Source organism: Aegilops tauschii, chromosome 2, assembly GCF_002575655.3.
Source record: "Aegilops tauschii subsp. strangulata cultivar AL8/78 chromosome 2, Aet v6.0, whole genome shotgun sequence".
NCBI classification, from domain to species: domain Eukaryota; kingdom Viridiplantae; phylum Streptophyta; class Magnoliopsida; order Poales; family Poaceae; genus Aegilops; species Aegilops tauschii.
Window position 1 is genome coordinate 24,276,163 of NC_053036.3, and position 20,958 is coordinate 24,297,120.

Below are 20,958 nucleotides of genomic sequence, written 5' to 3' on the forward strand. Positions count from 1 at the left end.
GCTATGCGGGTGAACTGATGATATCATGCGAAGTTCCAACATTTTCAGAGTTCATTTTGTAGTGATTTTCAATTTCACCGTCATTTAGCTCTCTAAACAAATCGGAAAATGACTGAAAAACAGCAAATGATGTCAGAACGTGTTGGAAATTGATGACGTCGCTTTGAATGATGCATACTGAACGCAAAAATAGGCTGGAGTTCAAATAAGTTTAAAAAACATTGAAGTGCCCGTGTAACAGATGAGTTCTCGTCTGAAACCCTGATACTCCGGAAGAGATTGTCCAATTTGTACACGAGGTGCGTCCAGTTTTCGTCGTGACCCTCTCTACTCTTTTGCACATGCTATGCGGGTGAAATGATGATACCATGCCAAGTTCCAACATTTCCAGAGTTCATTTTGTAGTGATTTTCAATTTCACCGTCATTTAGCTCTCTAAACAAATCGGTAAATGACTGAAAAACAGCAAATGATGTCAGAACGTGTTGGAAATTGATGACGTCGCTTTGAATGATGCATACTGAACGCAAAAATAGGCTGGAGTTCAAATAATTTTAAAAAACATTGAAGTGCCCGTGTAACAGATGAGTTCTCGTCTGAAACCCTGATACTCCGAAAGAGATTATCCAGTTTGTACACGAGGTGCGTCCAGTTTTCGGCGTGACCCTCTATACTCTTTTGCACATGCTATGCGGGTGAAATGATGATAGCGTGCCAAGTTCCAACATTTCCAGAGTTCATTTTGTAGTGATTTTCAATTTCACCGTCATTTAGCTCTCTAAACAAATCGGTAAATGACTGAAAAACAGCAAATGATGTCAGAACGTGTTGGAAATTGATGACGTCGCTTTGAATGATGCATACTGAACGCAAAAATAGGCTGGAGTTCAAATAAGTTTAAAAAACATTGAAGTGCCCGTGTAAGAGATGAGTTCTCGTCCGAAACCCTGATACTCCGAAAGAGATTATCCAATTTGTACACGAGGTGCGTCCAGTTTTCGGCGTGACCCTCTATACTCTTTTGCACATGCTATGCGGGTGAACTGGTGATAGCGTGCCAAGTTCCAAAATTTTCAGAGTTTATTTTGTAGTGATTTTCAATTTCACCGTCATTTAGCTCTCTAAACAAATCGGTAAATGACTAAAAAACAGCAAGTGATGTCAGAACGTGTTGGAAATTGATCACGTCGCTTTGAATGATGCATACTGAACGCAAAAATAGGCTGGAGTTCAAATAAGTTTAAAAAACATTGAAGTGCCCGTGTAAGAGATGAGTTCTCGTCCGAAACCCTGATACTCCGAAAGAGATTGTCCAATTTGTACACGAGGTGCGTCCAGTTTTCGTCGTGACCCTCTCTACTCTTTTGCACATGCTATGCGGGTGAACTGGTGATATCATGCGAAGTTCCAACATTTTCAGAGTTCATTTTGTAGTGATTTTCAATTTCACCGTCATTTAGCTCTCTAAACAAATCGGTAAATGACTGAAAAACAGCAAATGATGTCAGAACGTGTTGGAAATTGATGACGTCGCTTTGAATGATGCATACTTAACGAAAAAATAGGCTGGAGTTCAAATAGGTTTAAAAAACATTGAAGTGCCCGTGTAACAGATGAGTTCTCGTCTGAAACCCTGATACTCCGAAAGAGATTGTCCAATTTGTACACGAGGTGCGTCCAGTTTTCGGCGTGACCCTCTATACTCTTTTGCACATGCTATGCGAGTGAACTGATGATAGCGTGCCAAGTTCCAACATTTTCAGAGTTTATTTTGTAGTGATTTTCAATTTCACCGTCATTTAGCTCTCTAAACAAATCGGTAAATGACTAAAAAACAGCAAGTGATGTCAGAACGTGTTGGAAATTGATCACGTCGCTTTGAATGATGCATACTAAACGCAAAAATAGGCTGGAGTTCAAATAAGTTTAAAAAACATTGAAGTGCCCGTGTAACAGATGAGTTCTCGTCCGAAACCCTGATACTCCGAAAGAGATTGTCCAATTTGTACACGAGGTGCGTCCAGTTTTCGTCGTGACCCTCTCTACTCTTTTGCACATGCTATGCGGGTGAACTGGTGATATCATGCGAAGTTCCAACATTTTCAGAGTTCATTTTGTAGTGATTTTCAATTTCACCGTCATTTAGCTCTCTAAACAAATCGGTAAATGACTGAAAAACAGCAAATGATGTCAGAACGTGTTGGAAATTGATGACGTCGCTTTGAATGATGCATACTGAACGCAAAACTAGGCTGGAGTTCAAATAAGTTTAAAAAACATTGAAGTGCCCGTGTAACAGATGAGTTCTCGTCCGAAACCCTGATACTCCGAAAGAGATTGTCCAATTTGTACATGAGGTGCGTCCAGTTTTCGTTGTGACCCTCTCTACTCTTTTGCACATGCTATGCGGGTGAAATGATGATACCATGCCAAGTTCCAACATTTTCAGAGTTCATTTTGTAGTGATTTTCAATTTCACCGTCATTTAGCTCTCTAAACAAATCGGAAAATGACTGAAAAACAGCAAATGATGTCAGAACGTGTTGGAAATTGATGACGTCGCTTTGAATGGTGCATACTGAACGCAAAAATAGGCTGGAGTTCAAATAAGTTTAAAAAACATTGAAGTGCCCGTGTAACAGATGAGTTCTCGTCTGAAACCCTGATACTCCGAAAGAGATTGTCCAATTTGTACACGAGGTGCGTCCAGTTTTCGTCGTGACCCTCTCTACTCTTTTGCACATGCTATGCGGGTGAAATGATGATACCATGCGAAGTTCCAACATTTCCAGAGTTCATTTTGTAGTGATTTTCAATTTCACCGTCATTTAGCTCTCTAAACAAATCGGTAAATGACTGAAAAACAGCAAATGATGTCAGAACGTGTTGGAAGTTGATGACGTCGCTTTGAATGATGCATACTGAACGCAAAAATAGGCTGGAGTTCAAATAATTTTAAAAAACATTGAAGTGCCCGTGTAACAGATGAGTTCTCGTCCGAAACCCTGATACTCCGAAAGAGATTATCCAGTTTGTACACGAGGTGCGTCCAGTTTTCGGCGTGACCCTCTATACTCTTTTGCACATGCTATGCGGGTGAAATGATGATAGCGTGCCAAGTTCCAACATTTTCAGAGTTTATTTTGTAGTGATTTTAAATTTCACCGTCATTTAGCTCTCTAAACAAATCGGTAAATGACTAAAAAACAGCAAGTGATGTCAGAACGTGTTGGAAATTGATCACGTCGCTTTGAATGATGCATACTGAACGCAAAAATAGGCTGGAGTTCAAATAAGTTTAAAAAACATTGAAGTGCCCGTGTAAGAGATGAGTTCTCGTCCGAAACCCTGATACTCCGAAAGAGATTGTCCAATTTGTACACGAGGTGCGTCCAGTTTTCGTCGTGACCCTCTCTACTCTTTTGCACATGCTATGCGGGTGAACTGGTGATATCATGCGAAGTTCCAACATTTTCAGAGTTCATTTTGTAGTGATTTTCAATTTCACCGTCATTTAGCTCTCTAAACAAATCGGTAAATGACTGAAAAACAACAAATGATGTCAGAACGTGTTGGAAATTGATGACGTCGCTTTGAATGATGCATACTGAACGCAAAAATAGGCTGGAGTTCAAATAAGTTTAAAAAACATTGAAGTGCTCGTGTAACAGATGAGTTCTCGTCTGAAACCCTGATACTCCGAAAGAGATTGTCCAATTTGTAGACGAGGTGCGTACAGTTTTCGGCGTGACCCTCTATACTCTTTTGCACATGCTATGCGGGTCAAATGATGATAGCGTGCAAAGTTCCAACATTTTCAGAGTTTATTTTGTAGTGATTTTCAATTTCACCGTCATTTAGCTCTCTAAACAAATCGGTAAATGACTAAAAAACAGCAAGTGATGTCAGAACGTGTTGGAAATTGATGACGTTGCTTTGAATGATGCATACTAAACGCAAAAATAGGCTGGAGTTCAAATAAGTTTAAAAAACATTGAAGTGCCCGTGTAACAGATGAGTTCTCGTCCGAAACCCTGATACTCCGAAAGAGATTGTCCAGGTTGTACACGAGGTGCGTCCAGTTTTCGCCGTGACCCTCTCTACTCTTTTGCACATGCTATGCGGGTGAACTGATGATATCATGCGAAGTTCCAACATTTTCAGAGTTCATTTTGTAGTGATTTTCAATTTCACCGTCATTTAGCTCTCTAAACAAATCGGCAAATGATTGAAAAACAGCAAATGATGTCAGAACGTGTTGAAAATTGATGACGTCGCTTTGAATGATGCATACTTAACGAAAAAATAGGCTGGAGTTCAAATAGGTTTAAAAAACATTGAAGTGCCCGTGTAACAGATGAGTTCTCGTCTGAAACCCTGATACTCCGAAAGAGATTGTCCAATTTGTACACGAGGTGCGTCCAGTTTTCGGCGTGACCCTCTATACTCTTTTGCACATGCTATGCGAGTGAAATGATGATAGCGTGCCAAGTTCCAACATTTTCAGAGTTTATTTTGTAGTGATTTTCAATTTCACCGTCATTTAGCTCTCTAAACAAATCGGTAAATGACTAAAAAACAGCAAGTGATGTCAGAACGTGTTGGAAATTGATCACGTCGCTTTGAATGATGCATACTAAACGCAAAAATAGGCTGGAGTTCAAATAAGTTTAAAAAACATTGAAGTGCCCGTGTAACAGATGAGTTCTCGTCCGAAACCCTGATACTCCGAAAGAGATTGTCCAATTTGTACACGAGGTGCGTCCAGTTTTCGTCGTGACCCTCTCTACTCTTTTGCACATGCTATGCGGGTGAACTGGTGATATCATGCGAAGTTCCAACATTTTCAGAGTTCATTTTGTAGTGATTTTCAATTTCACCGTCATTTAGCTCTCTAAACAAATCGGTAAATGACTGAAAAACAGCAAATGATGTCAGAACGTGTTGGAAATTGATGACGTCGCTTTGAATGATGCATACTGAACGCAAAAATAGGCTGGAGTTCAAATAAGTTTAAAAAACATTGAAGTGCCCGTGTAACAGATGAGTTCTCGTCCGAAACCCTGATACTCCGAAAGAGATTGTCCAGGTTGTACACGAGGTGCGTCCAGTTTTCGCCGTGACCCTCTCTACTCTTTTGCACATGCTATGCGGGTGAACTGATGATATCATGCGAAGTTCCAACATTTTCAGAGTTCATTTTGTAGTGATTTTCAATTTCACCGTCATTTAGCTCTCTAAACAAATCGGTAAATGACTGAAAAACAGCAAATGATGTCAGAACATGTTGGAAATTGATGACGTTGCTTTGAATGATGCATACTAAACGCAAAAATAGGCTGGAGTTCAAATAAGTTTAAAAAACATTGAAGTGCCCGTGTAACAGATGAGTTCTCGTCCGAAACCCTGATACTCCGAAAGAGATTGTCCAGGTTGTACACGAGGTGCGTCCAGTTTTCGCCGTGACCCTCTCTACTCTTTTGCACATGCTATGCGGGTGAACTGATGATATCATGCGAAGTTCCAACATTTTCAGAGTTCATTTTGTAGTGATTTTCAATTTCACCGTCATTTAGCTCTCTAAACAAATCGGCAAATGATTGAAAAACAGCAAATGATGTTAGAACGTGTTGGAAATTGATGACGTCGCTTTGAATGATGCATACTTAATGAAAAAATAGGCTGGAGTTCAAATAGGTTTAAAAAACATTGAAGTGCCCGTGTAACAGATGAGTTCTCGTCTGAAACCCTGATACTCCGAAAGAGATTGTCCAATTTGTACACGAGGTGCGTCCAGTTTTCGGCGTGACCCTCTATACTCTTTTGCACATGCTATGCGGGTGAAATGATGATAGCGTGCCAAGTTCCAACATTTTCAGAGTTTATTTTGTAGTGATTTTCAATATCACCGTCATTTAGCTCTCTAAACAAATCGGTAAATGACTAAAAAACAGCAAGTGATGTCAGAACGTGTTGGAAATTGATCACGTCGCTTTGAATGATGCATACTGAACGCAAAAATAGGCTGGAGTTCAAATAAGTTTAAAAAACATTGAAGTGCCCGTGTAACAGATGAGTTCTCGTCCGAAACCCTGATACTCCGAAAGAGATTGTCCAATTTGTACACGAGGTGCGTCCAGTTTTCGTCGTGACCCTCTCTACTCTTTTGCACATGCTATGCGGGTGAACTGATGATATCATGCGAAGTTCCAACATTTTCAGAGTTCATTTTGTAGTGATTTTCAATTTCACCGTCATTTAGCTCTCTAAACAAATCGGTAAATGACTGAAAAACAGCAAATGATGTCAGAACGTGTTGGAAATTGATGACGTCGCTTTGAATGATGCATACTGAACGCAAAAATAGGCTGGAGTTCAAATAAGTTTAAAAAACATTGAAGTGCCCGTGTAACAGATGAGTTCTCGTCTGAAACCCTGATACTCCGAAAGAGATTGTCCAATTTGTACACGAGGTGCGTCCAGTTTTCGTCGTGACCCTCTATACTCTTTTGCACATGCTATGCGGGTGAAATGATGATACCATGCCAAGTTCCAACATTTTGAGAGTTCATTTTGTAGTGATTTTCAATTTCACCGTCATTTAGCTCTCTAAACAAATCGGTAAATGACTGAAAAACAGCAAATGATGTCAGAACGTGTTGGAAATTGATGACGTCGCTTTGAATGATGCATACTGAACGCAAAAATAGGCTGGAGTTCAAATAAGTTTAAAAAACATTGAAGTGCCCGTGTAACAGATGAGTTCTCGTCTGAAACCCTGATACTCCGAAAGAGATTGTCCAATTTGTACACGAGGTGCGTCCAGTTTTCGTCGTGACCCTCTCTACTCTTTTGCACATGCTATGCGGGTGAAATGATGATACCATGCGAAGTTCCAACATTTCCAGAGTTCATTTTGTAGTGATTTTCAATTTCACTGTCATTTAGCTCTCTAAACAAATCGGTAAATGACTGAAAAACAGCAAATGATGTCAGAACGTGTTGGAAATTGATGACGTTGCTTTGAATGATGCATACTGAACGCAAAAATAGGCTGGAGTTCAAATAATTTTAAAAAACATTGAAGTGCCCGTGTAACAGATGAGTTCTCGTCCGAAACCCTGATACTCCGAAAGAGATTATCCAGTTTGTACACGAGGTGCGTCCAGTTTTCGGCGTGACCCTCTATACTCTTTTGCACATGCTATGCGGGTGAAATGATGATAGCGTGCCAAGTTCCAACATTTTCAGAGTTTATTTTGTAGTGATTTTCAATTTCACCGTCATTTAGCTCTCTAAACAAATCTGTAAATGACTAAAAAACAGCAAGTGATGTCAGAACGTGTTGGAAATTGATCACGTCGCTTTGAATGATGCATACTGAACGCAAAAATAGGCTGGAGTTCAAATAAGTTTAAAAAACATTGAAGTGCCCGTGTAAGAGATGAGTTCTCGTCCGAAACCCTTATACTCCGAAAGAGATTGTCCAATTTGTACACGAGGTGCGTCCAGTTTTCGTCGTGACCCTCTCTACTCTTTTGCACATGCTATGCGGGTGAACTGGTGATATCATGCGAAGTTCCAACATTTTCAGAGTTCATTTTGTAGTGATTTTCAATTTCACCGTCATTTAGCTCTCTAAACAAATCGGTAAATGACTGAAAAACAGCAAATGATGTCAGAACGTGTTGGAAATTGATGACGTCGCTTTGAATGATGCATACTGAACGCAAAAATAGGCTGGAGTTCAAATAAGTTTAAAAAACTTTGAAGTGCCCGTGTAACAGATGAGTTCTCGTCTGAAACCCTGATACTCCGAAAGAGATTGTCCAATTTGTAGACGAGGTGCGTACAGTTTTCGGCGTGACCCTCTATACTCTTTTGCACATGCTATGCGGGTCAAATGATGATAGCGTGCAAAGTTCCAACATTTTCAGAGTTTATTTTGTAGTGATTTTCAATTTCACCGTCATTTAGCTCTCTAAACAAATCGGTAAATGACTAAAAAACAGCAAGTGATGTTAGAACATGTTGGAAATTGATGACGTTGCTTTGAATGATGCATACTAAACGCAAAAATAGGCTGGAGTTCAAATAAGTTTAAAAAACATTGAAGTGCCCGTGTAACAGATGAGTTCTCGTCCGAAACCCTGAGACTCCGAAAGAGATTGTCCAGGTTGTACACGAGGTGCGTCCAGTTTTCGCCGTGACCCTCTCTACTCTTTTGCACATGCTATGCGGGTGAAATGATGATACCATGCGAAGTTCCAACATTTTCAGAGTTCATTTTGTAGTGATTTTCAATTTCACCGTCATTTAGCTCTCTAAACAAATCGGTAAATGACTGAAAAACAGCAAATGATGTCAGAACGTGTGGGAAATTGATGACGTCGCTTTGAATGATGCATACTGAACGCAAAAATAGGCTGGAGTTCAAATAGGTTTAAAAAACATTGAAGTGCCCGTGTAACAGATGAGTTCTCGTCTGAAACCCTGATACTCCGAAAGAGATTGTCCAATTTGTACACGAGGTGCGTCCAGTTTTCGGCGTGACCCTCTATACTCTTTTGCACATGCTATGCGAGTGAAATGATGATAGCGTGCCAAGTTCCAACATTTTCAGAGTTTATTTTGTAGTGATTTTCAATTTCACCGTCATTTAGCTCTCTAAACAAATCGGTAAATGACTAAAAAACAGCAAGTGATGTCAGAACGTGTTGGAAATTGATCACGTCGCTTTGAATGATGCATACTAAACGCAAAAATAGGCTGGAGTTCAAATAAGTTTAAAAAACATTGAAGTGCCCGTGTAACAGATGAGTTCTCGTCCGAAACCCTGATACTCCGAATGTGATTGTCCAATTTGTACACGAGGTGCGTCCAGTTTTCGTCGTGACCCTCTCTACTCTTTTGCACATGCTATGCGGGTGAACTGGTGATATCATGCGAAGTTCCAACATTTTCAGAGTTCATTTTGTAGTGATTTTCAATTTCACCGTCATTTAGCTCTCTAAACAAATCGGTAAATGACTGAAAAACAGCAAATGATGTCAGAACGTGTTGGAAATTGATGACGTCGCTTTGAATGATGCATACTGAACGCAAAAATAGGCTGGAGTTCAAATAAGTTTAAAAAACATTGAAGTGCCCGTGTAACAGATGAGTTCTCGTCTGAAACCCTGATACTCCGAAAGAGATTGTCCAATTTGTACACGAGGTGCGTCCAGTTTTCGTCGTGACCCTCTCTACTCTTTTGCACATGCTATGCGGGTGAACTGGTGATATCATGCGAAGTTCCAACATTTTCAGAGTTCATTTTGTAGTGATTTTCAATTTCACCGTCATTTAGCTCTCTAAACAAATCGGTAAATGACTGAAAAACAGCAAATGATGTCAGAACGTGTTGGAAATTGATGACGTCGCTTTGAATGATGCATACTGAACGCAAAAATAGGCTGGAGTTCAAATAAGTTTAAGAAACATTGAAGTGCCCGTGTAACAGATGAGTTCTCGTCTGAAACCCTGATACTCCGAAAGAGATTGTCCAATTTGTACACGAGGTGCGTCCAGTTTTCGTCGTGACCCTCTCTACTCTTTTGCACATGCTATGCGGGTGAAATGATGATACCATGCCAAGTTCCAACATTTCCAGAGTTCATTTGTAGTGATTTTCAATTTCACCGTCATTTAGCTCTCTAAACAAATCGGTAAATGACTGAAAAACAGCAAATGATGTCAGAACATGTTGGAAATTGATGACGTCGCTTTGAATGATGCACACTGAACGCAAAAATAGGCTGGAGTTCAAATAAGTTTAAAAAACATTGAAGTGCCCGTGTAACAGATGAGTTCTCGTCTGAAACCCTGATACTCCGAAAGAGATTGTCCAATTTGTACATGAGGTGCGTCCAGTTTTCGTCGTGACCCTCTCTACTCTTTTGCACATGCTATGCGGGTGAAATGATGATACCATGCCAAGTTCCAACATTTTCAGAGTTCATTTTGTAGTGATTTTCAATTTCACCGTCATTTAGCTCTCTAAACAAATCGGTAAATGACTGAAAAACAGCAAATGATGTCAGAACGTGTTGGAAATTGATGACGTTGCTTTGAATGATGCATACTGAACGCAAAAATAGGCTGGAGTTCAAAAAAGTTTAAAAAACATTGAAGTGCCCGTGTAACAGATGAGTTCTCGTCCGAAACCCTGATACTCCGAAAGAGATTGTCCAGTTTGTACACGAGGTGCGTCCAGTTTTCGCCGTGACCCTCTCTACTCTTTTGCACATGCTATGCGGGTGAACTGATGATATCATGTGAAGTTCCAACATTTCCAGAGTTCATTTTGTAGTGATTTTCAATTTCACCGTCATTTAGCTCTCTAAACAAATCGGTAAATGACTGAAAAACAGCAAATGATGTCAGAACGTGTTGGAAATTGATGACGTCGCTTTGAATGATGCATACTGAACGCAAAAATAGGCTGGAGTTCAAATAAGTTTAAAAAACATTGAAGTGCCCGTGTAACAGATGACTTCTCGTCTGAAACCCTGATACTCCGAAAGAGATTGTCCAATTTGTAGACGAGGTGCGTACAGTTTTCGGCGTGACCCTCCATACTCTTTTGCACATGCTATGCGGGTCAAATGATGATAGCGTGCAAAGTTCCAACATTTTCAGAGTTTATTTTGTAGTGATTTTCAATTTCACCGTCATTTAGCTCTCTAAACAAATCGGTAAATGACTAAAAAACAGCAAGTGATGTCAGAACGTGTTGGAAATTGATCACGTCGCTTTGAATGATGCATACTGAACGCAAAAATAGGCTGGAGTTCAAATAAGTTTAAAAAACATTGAAGTGCCCATGTAACAGATGAGTTCTCGTCCGAAACCTAATACTCTGAAAGAGATTGTCCAGTTTGTACACGAGGTGCGTCCAGTTTTCGCCGTGACCCTCTCTACTCTTTTGCACATGCTATGCGGGTGAAATGATGATACCATGGCAAGTTCCAACATTTTCAGAGTTCATTTTGTAGTGGATTTCAATTTCACCGTCATTTAGCTCTCTAAACAAATCGGTAAATGACTGAAAAACAGCAAATGATGTCAGAACGTGTTGGAAATTGATGACGTCGCTTTGAATGATGCATACCGAACAAAAAATAGGCTGGAGTTCAAATAAGTTTAAAAAAACATTGAAGTGCCCGTGTAACAGATGAGTTCTCGTCCGAAACCACGATAATCCAAAAGAGATTGCCCAGTTTGTACACGAGGTGCGTCCAGTTTTCGCCGTGATCCTCTCTCCTCTTTTGCACATGCTATGCGGGTGAAATGACGATACCATGCCAAGTTCCAACATTTTCAGAGTTCATTTTGTAGTGATTTTCAATTTCACCGTCATTTAGCTCTCGAAACAAATCAGTAAATGACTGAAAAACAGCAAATGATGTCAGAACATCTTGGAAATTGATGACGTTGCTTTGAATGATGCATACTAAACGCAAAAATAGGCTGGAGTTCAAATAAGTTTAAAAAACATTGAAGTGCCCGTGTAACAGATGAGTTCTCGTCCGAAACCTGATACTCTGAAAGAGATTGTCCAGTTTGTACACGAGGTGCGTCCAGTTTTCGCCGTGACCCTCTCTACTCTTTTGCACATGCTATGCGGGTGAAATGATGATACCATGCCAAGTTCCAACATTTTCAGAGTTCATTTTGTAGTGGATTTAAATTTCACCGTCATCTAGCTCTCTAAACAAATCGGTAAATGACTGAAAAACAGCAAATGATGTCAGAACGTGTTGGAAATTGATGACGTCGCTTTGAATGATGCATACTGAACGCAAAATAGGCTGGAGTTCAAATAAGTTTAAAAAAACATTGAAGTGCCCGTGTAACAGATGAGTTCTCGTCCGAAACCCTGATACTCCGAAAGAGATTGTCCAGTTTGTACACGAGGTGTGTCCAGTTTTCGCCGTGACCCTCTTTCCTCTTTTGCACATGCTATGCGGGTGAAATGACGATACCATGCCAAGTTCCAACATTTTCAGAGTTCATTTTGTAGTGATTTTCAATTTCACCGTCATTTAGCTCTCTAAACAAATCGGTAAATGACTGAAAAACAGCAAATGATGTCAGAACGTGTTGGAAATTGATGACGTCGCTTTGAGTGATGCATACTAAACGCAAAAATAGGCTGGGGTTCAAATAAGTTTAGAAAACATTGAAGTGCCCGTGTAACAGATGAGTTCTCGTCTGAAACCCAGATACTCCGAAAGAGATTGTCCAATTTGTACACGAGGTGCGTCCAGTTTTCGTCGTGACCCTCTCTACTCTTTTGCACATGCTATGCGGGTGAAATGATGATACCATGCCAAGTTCCAACATTTCCAGAGTTCATTTTGTAGTGATTTTCAATTTCACCGTCCTTTAGCTCTCTAAACAAATCGGTAAATGACTGAAAAACAACAAATGATGTCACAACGTGTTGGAAATTGATGACGTCGCTTTGAATGATGCATACTGAACGCAAAAATAGGCTGGAGTTCAAATAAGTTTAAAAAACATTGAAGTGCCCGTGTAACAGATGAGTTCTCGTCCGAAACCCTGATACTCCGAAAGAGATTATCCAGTTTGTACACGAGGTGCGTCCAGTTTTCGGCGTGACCCTCTATACTCTTTTGCACATGCTATGCGGGTGAAATGATGATAGCGTGCCAAGTCCTAACATTTTCAGAGTTTATTTTGTAGTGATTTTCAATTTCACCATCATTTAGCTCTCTAAACAAATCGGTAAATGACTAAAAAACAGCAAGTGATGTCAGAACGTGTTGGAAATTGATCACGTCGCTTTGAATGATGCATACTGAACGCAAAAATAGGCTGGAGTTCAAATAAGTTTAAAAAACATTGAAGTGCCCGTGTAACAGATGAGTTCTCGTCCGAAACCCTGATACTCCGAAAGAGATTGTCCAGTTTGTACACGAGGTGTGTCCAGTTTTCGCCGTGACCCTCTTTCCTCTTTTGCACATGCTATGCGGGTGAAATGACGATACCATGCCAAGTTCCAACATTTTCAGAGTTCATTTTGTAGTGATTTTCAATTTCACCGTCATTTAGCTCTCTAAACAAATCGGTAAATGACTGAAAAACAGCAAATGATGTCCGAACGTGTTGGAAATTGATGACGTCGCTTTGAGTGATGCATACTAAACGCAAAAATAGGCTGGAGTTCAAATAAGTTTAGAAAACATTGAAGTGCCCGTGTAACAGATGAGTTCTCGTCTGAAACCCTGATACTCCGAAAGAGATTGTCCAATTTGTACACGAGGTGCGTCCAGTTTTCGTCGTGACCCTCTCTACTCTTTTGCACATGCTATGCGGGTGAAATGATGATACCTTGCCAAGTTCCAACATTTCCAGAGTTCATTTTGTAGTGATTTTCAATTTCACCGTCATTTAGCTCTCTAAACAAATCGGTAAATGACTGAAAAACAGCAAATGATGTCACAACGTGTTGGAAATTGATGACGTCGCTTTGAATGATGCATACTGAACGCAAAAATAGGCTGGAGTTCAAATAAGTTTAAAAAACATTGAAGTGCCCGTGTAACAGATGAGTTCTCGTCCGAAACCCTGATACTCCGAAAGAGATTGTCCAGTTTGTACACGAGGTGCGTCCAGTTTTCGGCGTGACCCTCTATACTCTTTTGCACATGCTATGCGGGTGAAATGATGATACCATGCCAAGTTCCAACATTTTCAGAGTTTATTTTGTAGTGATTTTCAATTTCACCGTCATTTAGCTCTCTAAACAAATCGGTAAATGACTGGAAAACAGCAAGTGATGTCAGAACGTGTTGGAAATTGATCACGTCGCTTTGAATGATGCATACTGAACGCAAAAATAGGCTAGAGTTCAAATAAGTTTAAAAAACATTGAAGTGCCCGTGTAATAGATGAGTTCTCGTCCGAAACCCTGATACTCCGAAAGAGATTGTCCAATTTGTACACGAGGTGCGTCCAGTTTTCGTCGTGACCCTCTCTACTCTTTTGCACATGCTATTCGGGTGAACTGATGATATCATGCGAAGTTCTAACATTTTTAGAGTTCATTTTGTAGTGATTTTCAATTTCACCGTCATTTAGCTCTCTAAACAAATCGGTAAATGACTGAAAAACAGCAAATGATGTCAGAACGTGTTGGAAATTGATGACGTCGCTTTGAATGATGCATACTGAACGCAAAAATAGGCTGGAGTTCAAATAAGTTTAAAAAACATTGAAGTGCCCGTGTAACAGATGAGTTCTCGTCTGAAACCCTGATACTCCGAAAGAGATTGTCCAATTTGTACACGAGGTGCGTCCAGTTTTCGTCGTGACCCTCTCTACTCTTTTGCACATGCTATGCGGGTGAAATGATGATACCATGCCAAGTTCCAACATTTTCAGAGTTCATTTTGTAGTGATTTTCAATTTCACCGTCATTTAGCTCTCTAAACAAATCGGTAAATGACTGAAAAACAGCAAATGATGTCAGAACGTGTTGGAAATTGATGACGTCGCTTTGAATGATGCATACTGAACGCAAAATAGGCTGGAGTTCAAATAAGTTTAAAAAACATTGAAGTGCCCGTGTAACAGATGAGTTCTCGTCCGAAATCATGATACTCCGAAAGAGATTGCCCAGTTTGTACACGAGGTGCGTCCAGTTTTCGCCGTGACCCTCTCTCCTCTTTCGCACATGCTATGCGGGTGAAATGACGATACCATGCCAAGTTCCAACATTTTCAGAGTTCATTTTGTAGTGATTTTCAATTTCACCGTCATTTAGCTCTCGAAACAAATCAGTAAATGACTGAAAAACAGCAAATGATGTCAGAACATGTTGGAAATTGATGACGTTGCTTTGAATGATGCATACTAAACGCAAAAATAGGCTGGAGTTCAAATAAGTTTAAAAAACATTGAAGTGCCCGTGTAACAGATGAGTTCTCGTCCGAAACCTGATACTCTGAAAGAGATTGCCCAGTTTGTACACGAGGTGCGTCCAGTTTTCGCCGTGACCCTCTCTACTCTTTTGCACATGCTATGCGGGTGAAATGATGATACCATGGCAAGTTCCAACATTTTCAGAGTTCATTTTGTAGTGGATTTCAATTTCACCGTCATTTAGCTCTCTAAACAAATCGGTAAATGACTGAAAAACAGCAAATGATGTCAGAACGTGTTGGAAATTGATGACGTCGCTTTGAATGATGCATACTGAACGCAAAAATAGGCTGGAGTTCAAATAAGTTTAAAAAACATTGAAGTGCCCGTGTAACAGATGAGTTCTCGTCCGAAACCCTGATACTCCGAAAGAGATTATCCAGTTTGTACACCAGGTGCGTCCAGTTTTCGGCGTGACCCTCTATACTCTTTTGCACATGCTATGCGGGTGAAATGATGATAGCGTGCCAAGTCCCAACATTTTCAGAGTTTATTTTGTAGTGATTTTCAATTTCACCGTCATTTAGCTCTCTAAACAAATCGGTAAATGACTAAAAAACAGCAAGTGATGTCAGAACGTGTTGGAAATTGATCACGTCGCTTTGAATGATGCATACTGAACGCAAAAATAGGCTGGAGTTCAAATAAATTTAAAAAACATTGAAGTGCCCGTGTAACAGATGAGTTCTCGTCCGAAACCCTGATACTCCGAAAGAGATTGTCCAATTTGTACAAGAGGTGCGTCCAGTTTTCGTCGTGACCCTCTCTACTCGTTTGCACATGCTATGCGGGTGAACTGATGATATCGTGCGAAGTTCCAACATTTTCAGAGTTCATTTTGTAGTGATTTTCAATTTCACCGTCATTTAGCTCTCTAAACAAATCGCTAAATGACTGAAAAACAGCAAATGATGTCAGAACGTGTTGGAAATTGATGATGTCGCTTTGAATGATGCATACTGAACGCAAAAATAGGCTGGAGTTCAAATAAGTTTAAAAAACATTGAAGTGCCCGTGTAACAGATGAGTTCTCGTCTGAAACCCTGATACTCCGAAAGAGATTGTCCAGTTTGTACACGAGGTGCGTCCAGTTTTCGTCGTGACCCTCTCTACTCTTTTGCACATGCTATGCGGGTGAAATGATGATACCATGCCAAGTTCCAACATTTTCAGAGTTCATTTTGTAGTGATTTTCAATTTCACCGTCATTTAGCTCTCTAAACAAATCGGTAAATGACTGGAAAACAACAAATGATGTCAGAACATGTTGGAAATTGATGACGTTGCTTTGAATGATGCATACTAAACGCAAAAATAGGCTGGAGTTCAAATAAGTTTAAAAAACATTGAAGTGCCCGTGTAACAGATGAGTTCTCGTCCGAAATCCTGATACTCCGAAAGAGATTGTCCAGTTTGTACACGAGGTGCGTCCAGTTTTCGTCGTGACCCTCTCTACTCTTTTGCACATGCTATGCGGGTGAACTGATGATACCATGCCAAGTTCCAACATTTTCAGAGTTCATTTTGTAGTGATTTTCAATTTCACCGTCATTTAGCTCTCTAAACAAATCGGTAAATGACTGGAAAACAACAAATGATGTCAGAACATGTTGGAAATTGATGACGTTGCTTTGAATGATGCATACTAAACGCAAAAATAGGCTGGAGTTCAAATAAGTTTAAAAAACATTGAAGTGCCCGTGTAACAGATGAGTTCTCGTCCGAAACCCTGATACTCCGAAAGAGATTGTCCAATTTGTACACGAGGTGCGTCCAGTTTTCGTCGTGACCCTCTCTACTCTTTTGCACATGCTATTCGGGTGAACTGATGATATCATGCGAAGTTCCAACATTTTTAGAGTTCATTTTGTAGTGATTTTCAATTTCACCGTCATTTAGCTCTCTAAACAAATCGCTAAATGACTGAAAAACAGCAAATGATGTCAGAACGTGTTGGAAATTGATGACGTCGCTTTGAATGATGCATACTGAACGCAAAAATAGGCTGGAGTTCAAATAAGTTTAAAAAACATTGAAGTGCCCGTGTAACAGATGAGTTCTCGTCTGAAACCCTGATACTCCGAAAGAGATTGTCCAGTTTGTACACGAGGTGCGTCCAGTTTTCGTCGTGACCCTCTCTACTCGTTTGCACATGCTATGCGGGTGAACTGATGATATCATGCGAAGTTCCAACATTTTCAGAGTTCATTTTGTAGTGATTTTCAATTTCACCGTCATTTAGCTCTCTAAACAAATCGCTAAATGACTGAAAAACAGCAAATGATGTCAGAACGTGTTGGAAATTGATGACGTCGCTTTGAATGATGCATACTGAACGCAAAAATAGGCTGGAGTTCAAATAAGTTTAAAAAACATTGAAGTGCCCGTGTAACAGATGAGTTCTCGTCTGAAACCCTGATACTCCGAAAGAGATTGTCCAGTTTGTACACGAGGTGCGTCCAGTTTTCGTCGTGACCCTCTCTACTCTTTTGCACATGCTATGCGGGTGAAATGATGATACCATGCCAAGTTCCAACATTTTCAGAGTTCATTTTGTAGTGATTTTCAATTTCACCATCATTTAGCTCTCTAAACAAATCGGTAAATGACTGGAAAACAACAAATGATGTCAGAACATGTTGGAAATTGATGACGTTGCTTTGAATGATGCATACTAAACGCAAAAATAGGCTGGAGTTCAAATAAGTTTAAAAAACATTGAAGTGCCCGTGTAACAGATGAGTTCTCGTCCGAAATCCTGATACTCCGAAAGAGATTGTCCAGTTTGTACACGAGGTGCGTCCAGTTTTCGTCGTGACCCTCTCTACTCTTTTGCACATGCTATGCGGGTGAACTGATGATACCATGCCAAGTTCCAACATTTTCAGAGTTCATTTTGTAGTGATTTTCAATTTCACCGTCATTTAGCTCTCTAAACAAATCGGTAAATGACTGGAAAACAACAAATGATGTCAGAACATGTTGGAAATTGATGACGTTGCTTTGAATGATGCATACTAAACGCAAAAATAGGCTGGAGTTCAAATAAGTTTAAAAAACATTGAAGTGCCCGTGTAACAGATGAGTTCTCGTCCGAAACCCTGATACTCCGAAAGAGATTGTCCAATTTGTACACGAGGTGCGTCCAGTTTTCGTCGTGACCCTCTCTACTCTTTTGCACATGCTATTCGGGTGAACTGATGATATCATGCGAAGTTCCAACATTTTTAGAGTTCATTTTGTAGTGATTTTCAATTTCACCGTCATTTAGCTCTCTAAACAAATCGGTAAATGACTGAAAAACAGCAAATGATGTCAGAACGTGTTGGAAATTGATGACGTCGCTTTGAATGATGCATACTGAACGCAAAAATAGGCTGGAGTTCAAATAAGTTTAAAAAACATTGAAGTGCCCGTGTAACAGACGAGTTCTCGTCTGAAACCCTGATACTCCGAAAGAGATTGTCCAATTTGTACACGAGGTGCGTCCAGTTTTCGTCGTGACCCTCTCTACTCTTTTGCACATGCTATGCGGGTGAAATGATGATACCATGCCAAGTCCTAACATTTTCAGAGTTTATTTTGTAGTGATTTTCAATTTCACCGTCATTTAGCTCTCTAAACAAATCGGTAAATGACTAAAAAACAGCAAGTGATGTCAGAACGTGTTGGAAATTGATGACGTCGCTTTGAATGATGCATACTGAACGCAAAAATAGGCTGGAGTTCAAATAAGTTTAAAAAACATTGAAGTGCCCGTGTAACAGATGAGTTCTCGTCCGAAACCCTGATACTCCGAAAGAGATTGCCCAGTTTGTACACGAGGTGCGTCCAGTTTTCGCCGTGACCCTCTTTCCTCTTTTGCACATGCTATGCGGGTGAAATGACGATACCATGCCAAGTTCCAACATTTTCAGAGTTCATTTTGTAGTGATTTTCAATTTCACCGTCATTTAGCTCTCTAAACAAATCGGTAAATGACTGAAAAACAGCAAATGATGTCCGAACGTGTTGGAAATTGATGACGTCGCTTTGAGTGATGCATACTAAACGCAAAAATAGGCTGGAGTTCAAATAAGTTTAGAAAACATTGAAGTGCCCGTGTAACAGATGAGTTCTCGTCTGAAACCCTGATACTCCGAAAGAGATTGTCCAATTTGTACACGAGGTGCGTCCAGTTTTCGTCGTGACCCTCTCTACTCTTTTGCACATGCTATGCGGGTGAAATGATGATACCATGGCAAGTTCCAACATTTCCAGAGTTCATTTTGTAGTGATTTTCAATTTCACCGTCATTTAGCTCTCTAAACAAATCGGTAAATGACTGAAAAACAGCAAATGATGTCAGAACGTGTTGGAAATTGATGACGTCGCTTTGAATGATGCATACTGAACGCAAAAATAGGCTGGAGTTCAAATAAGTTTCAAAAACATTGAAGTGCCCGTGTAACAGATGAGTTCTCGTCCGAAACCCTGATACTCCGAAAGAGATTATCCAGTTTGTACACGAGGTGCGTCCAGTTTTCGGCGTGACCCTCTATACTCTTTTGCACATGCTATGCGGGTGAAATGATGATACCACGCCAAGTTCCAACATTTTCAGAGTTTATTTTGTAGTGATTTTCAATTTCACCGTCATTTAGCTCTCTAAACAAATCGGTAAATGACTGGAAAACAGCAAGTGATGTCAGAACGTGTTGGAAATTGATCACGTCGCTTTGAATGATGCATACTGAACGCAAAAATAGGCTAGAGTTCAAATAAGTTTAAAAAACATTGAAGTGCCCGTGTAACAGATGAGTTCTCGTCCGAAACCCTGATACTCCGAAAGAGATTGTCCAATTTGTACACGAGGTGCGTCCAGTTTTCGTCGTGACCCTCTCTACTCTTTTGCACATGCTATTCGGGTGAACTGATGATATCATGCGAAGTTCTAACATTTTTAGAGTTCATTTTGTAGTGATTTTCAATTTCACCGTCATTTAGCTCTCTAAACAAATCGGTAAATGACTGAAAAACAGCAAATGATGTCAGAACGTGTTGGAAATTGATGACGTCGCTTTGAATGATGCATACTGAACGCAAAAATAGGCTGGAGTTCAAATAAGTTTAAAAAACATTGAAGTGCCCGTGTAACAGATGAGTTCTCGTCTGAAACCCTGATACTCCGAAAGAGATTGTCCAATTTGTACACGAGGTGCGTCCAGTTTTCGTCGTGACCCTCTCTACTCTTTTGCACATGCTATGCGGGTGAAATGATGATACCATGCCAAGTTCCAACATTTTCAGAGTTCATTTTGTAGTGATTTTCAATTTCACCGTCATTTAGCTCTCTGAACAAATCGGTAAATGACTGAAAAACAGCAAATGATGTCAGAACGTGTTGGAAATTGATGACGTCGCTTTGAATGATGCATACTGAACGCAAAATAGGCTGGAGTTCAAATAAGTTTAAAAAACATTGAAGTGCCCGTGTAACAGATGAGTTCTCGTCCGAAATCATGATACTCCAAAAGAGATTGCCCAGTTTGTACACGAGGTGCGTCCAGTTTTCGCCGTGACCCTCTCTCCTCTTTCGCACATGCTATGCGGGTGAAATGACGATACCATGCCAAGTTCCAACATTTTCAGAGTTCATTTTGTAGTGATTTTCAATTTCACCGTCATTTAGCTCTCGAAACAAATCAGTAAATGACTGAAAAACAGCAAATGATGTCAGAACATGTTGGAAATTGATGACGTTGCTTTGAATGATGCATACTAAACGCAAAAATAGGCTGGAGTTCAAATAAGTTTAAAAAACATTGAAGTGCCCGTGTAACAGATGAGTTCTTGTCCGAAACATGATACTCTGAAAGAGATTGCCCAGTTTGTACACGAGGTGCGTCCAGTTTTCGCCGTGACCCTCTCTACTCTTTTGCACATGCTATGCGGGTGAAATGATGATACCATGGCAAGTTCCAACAT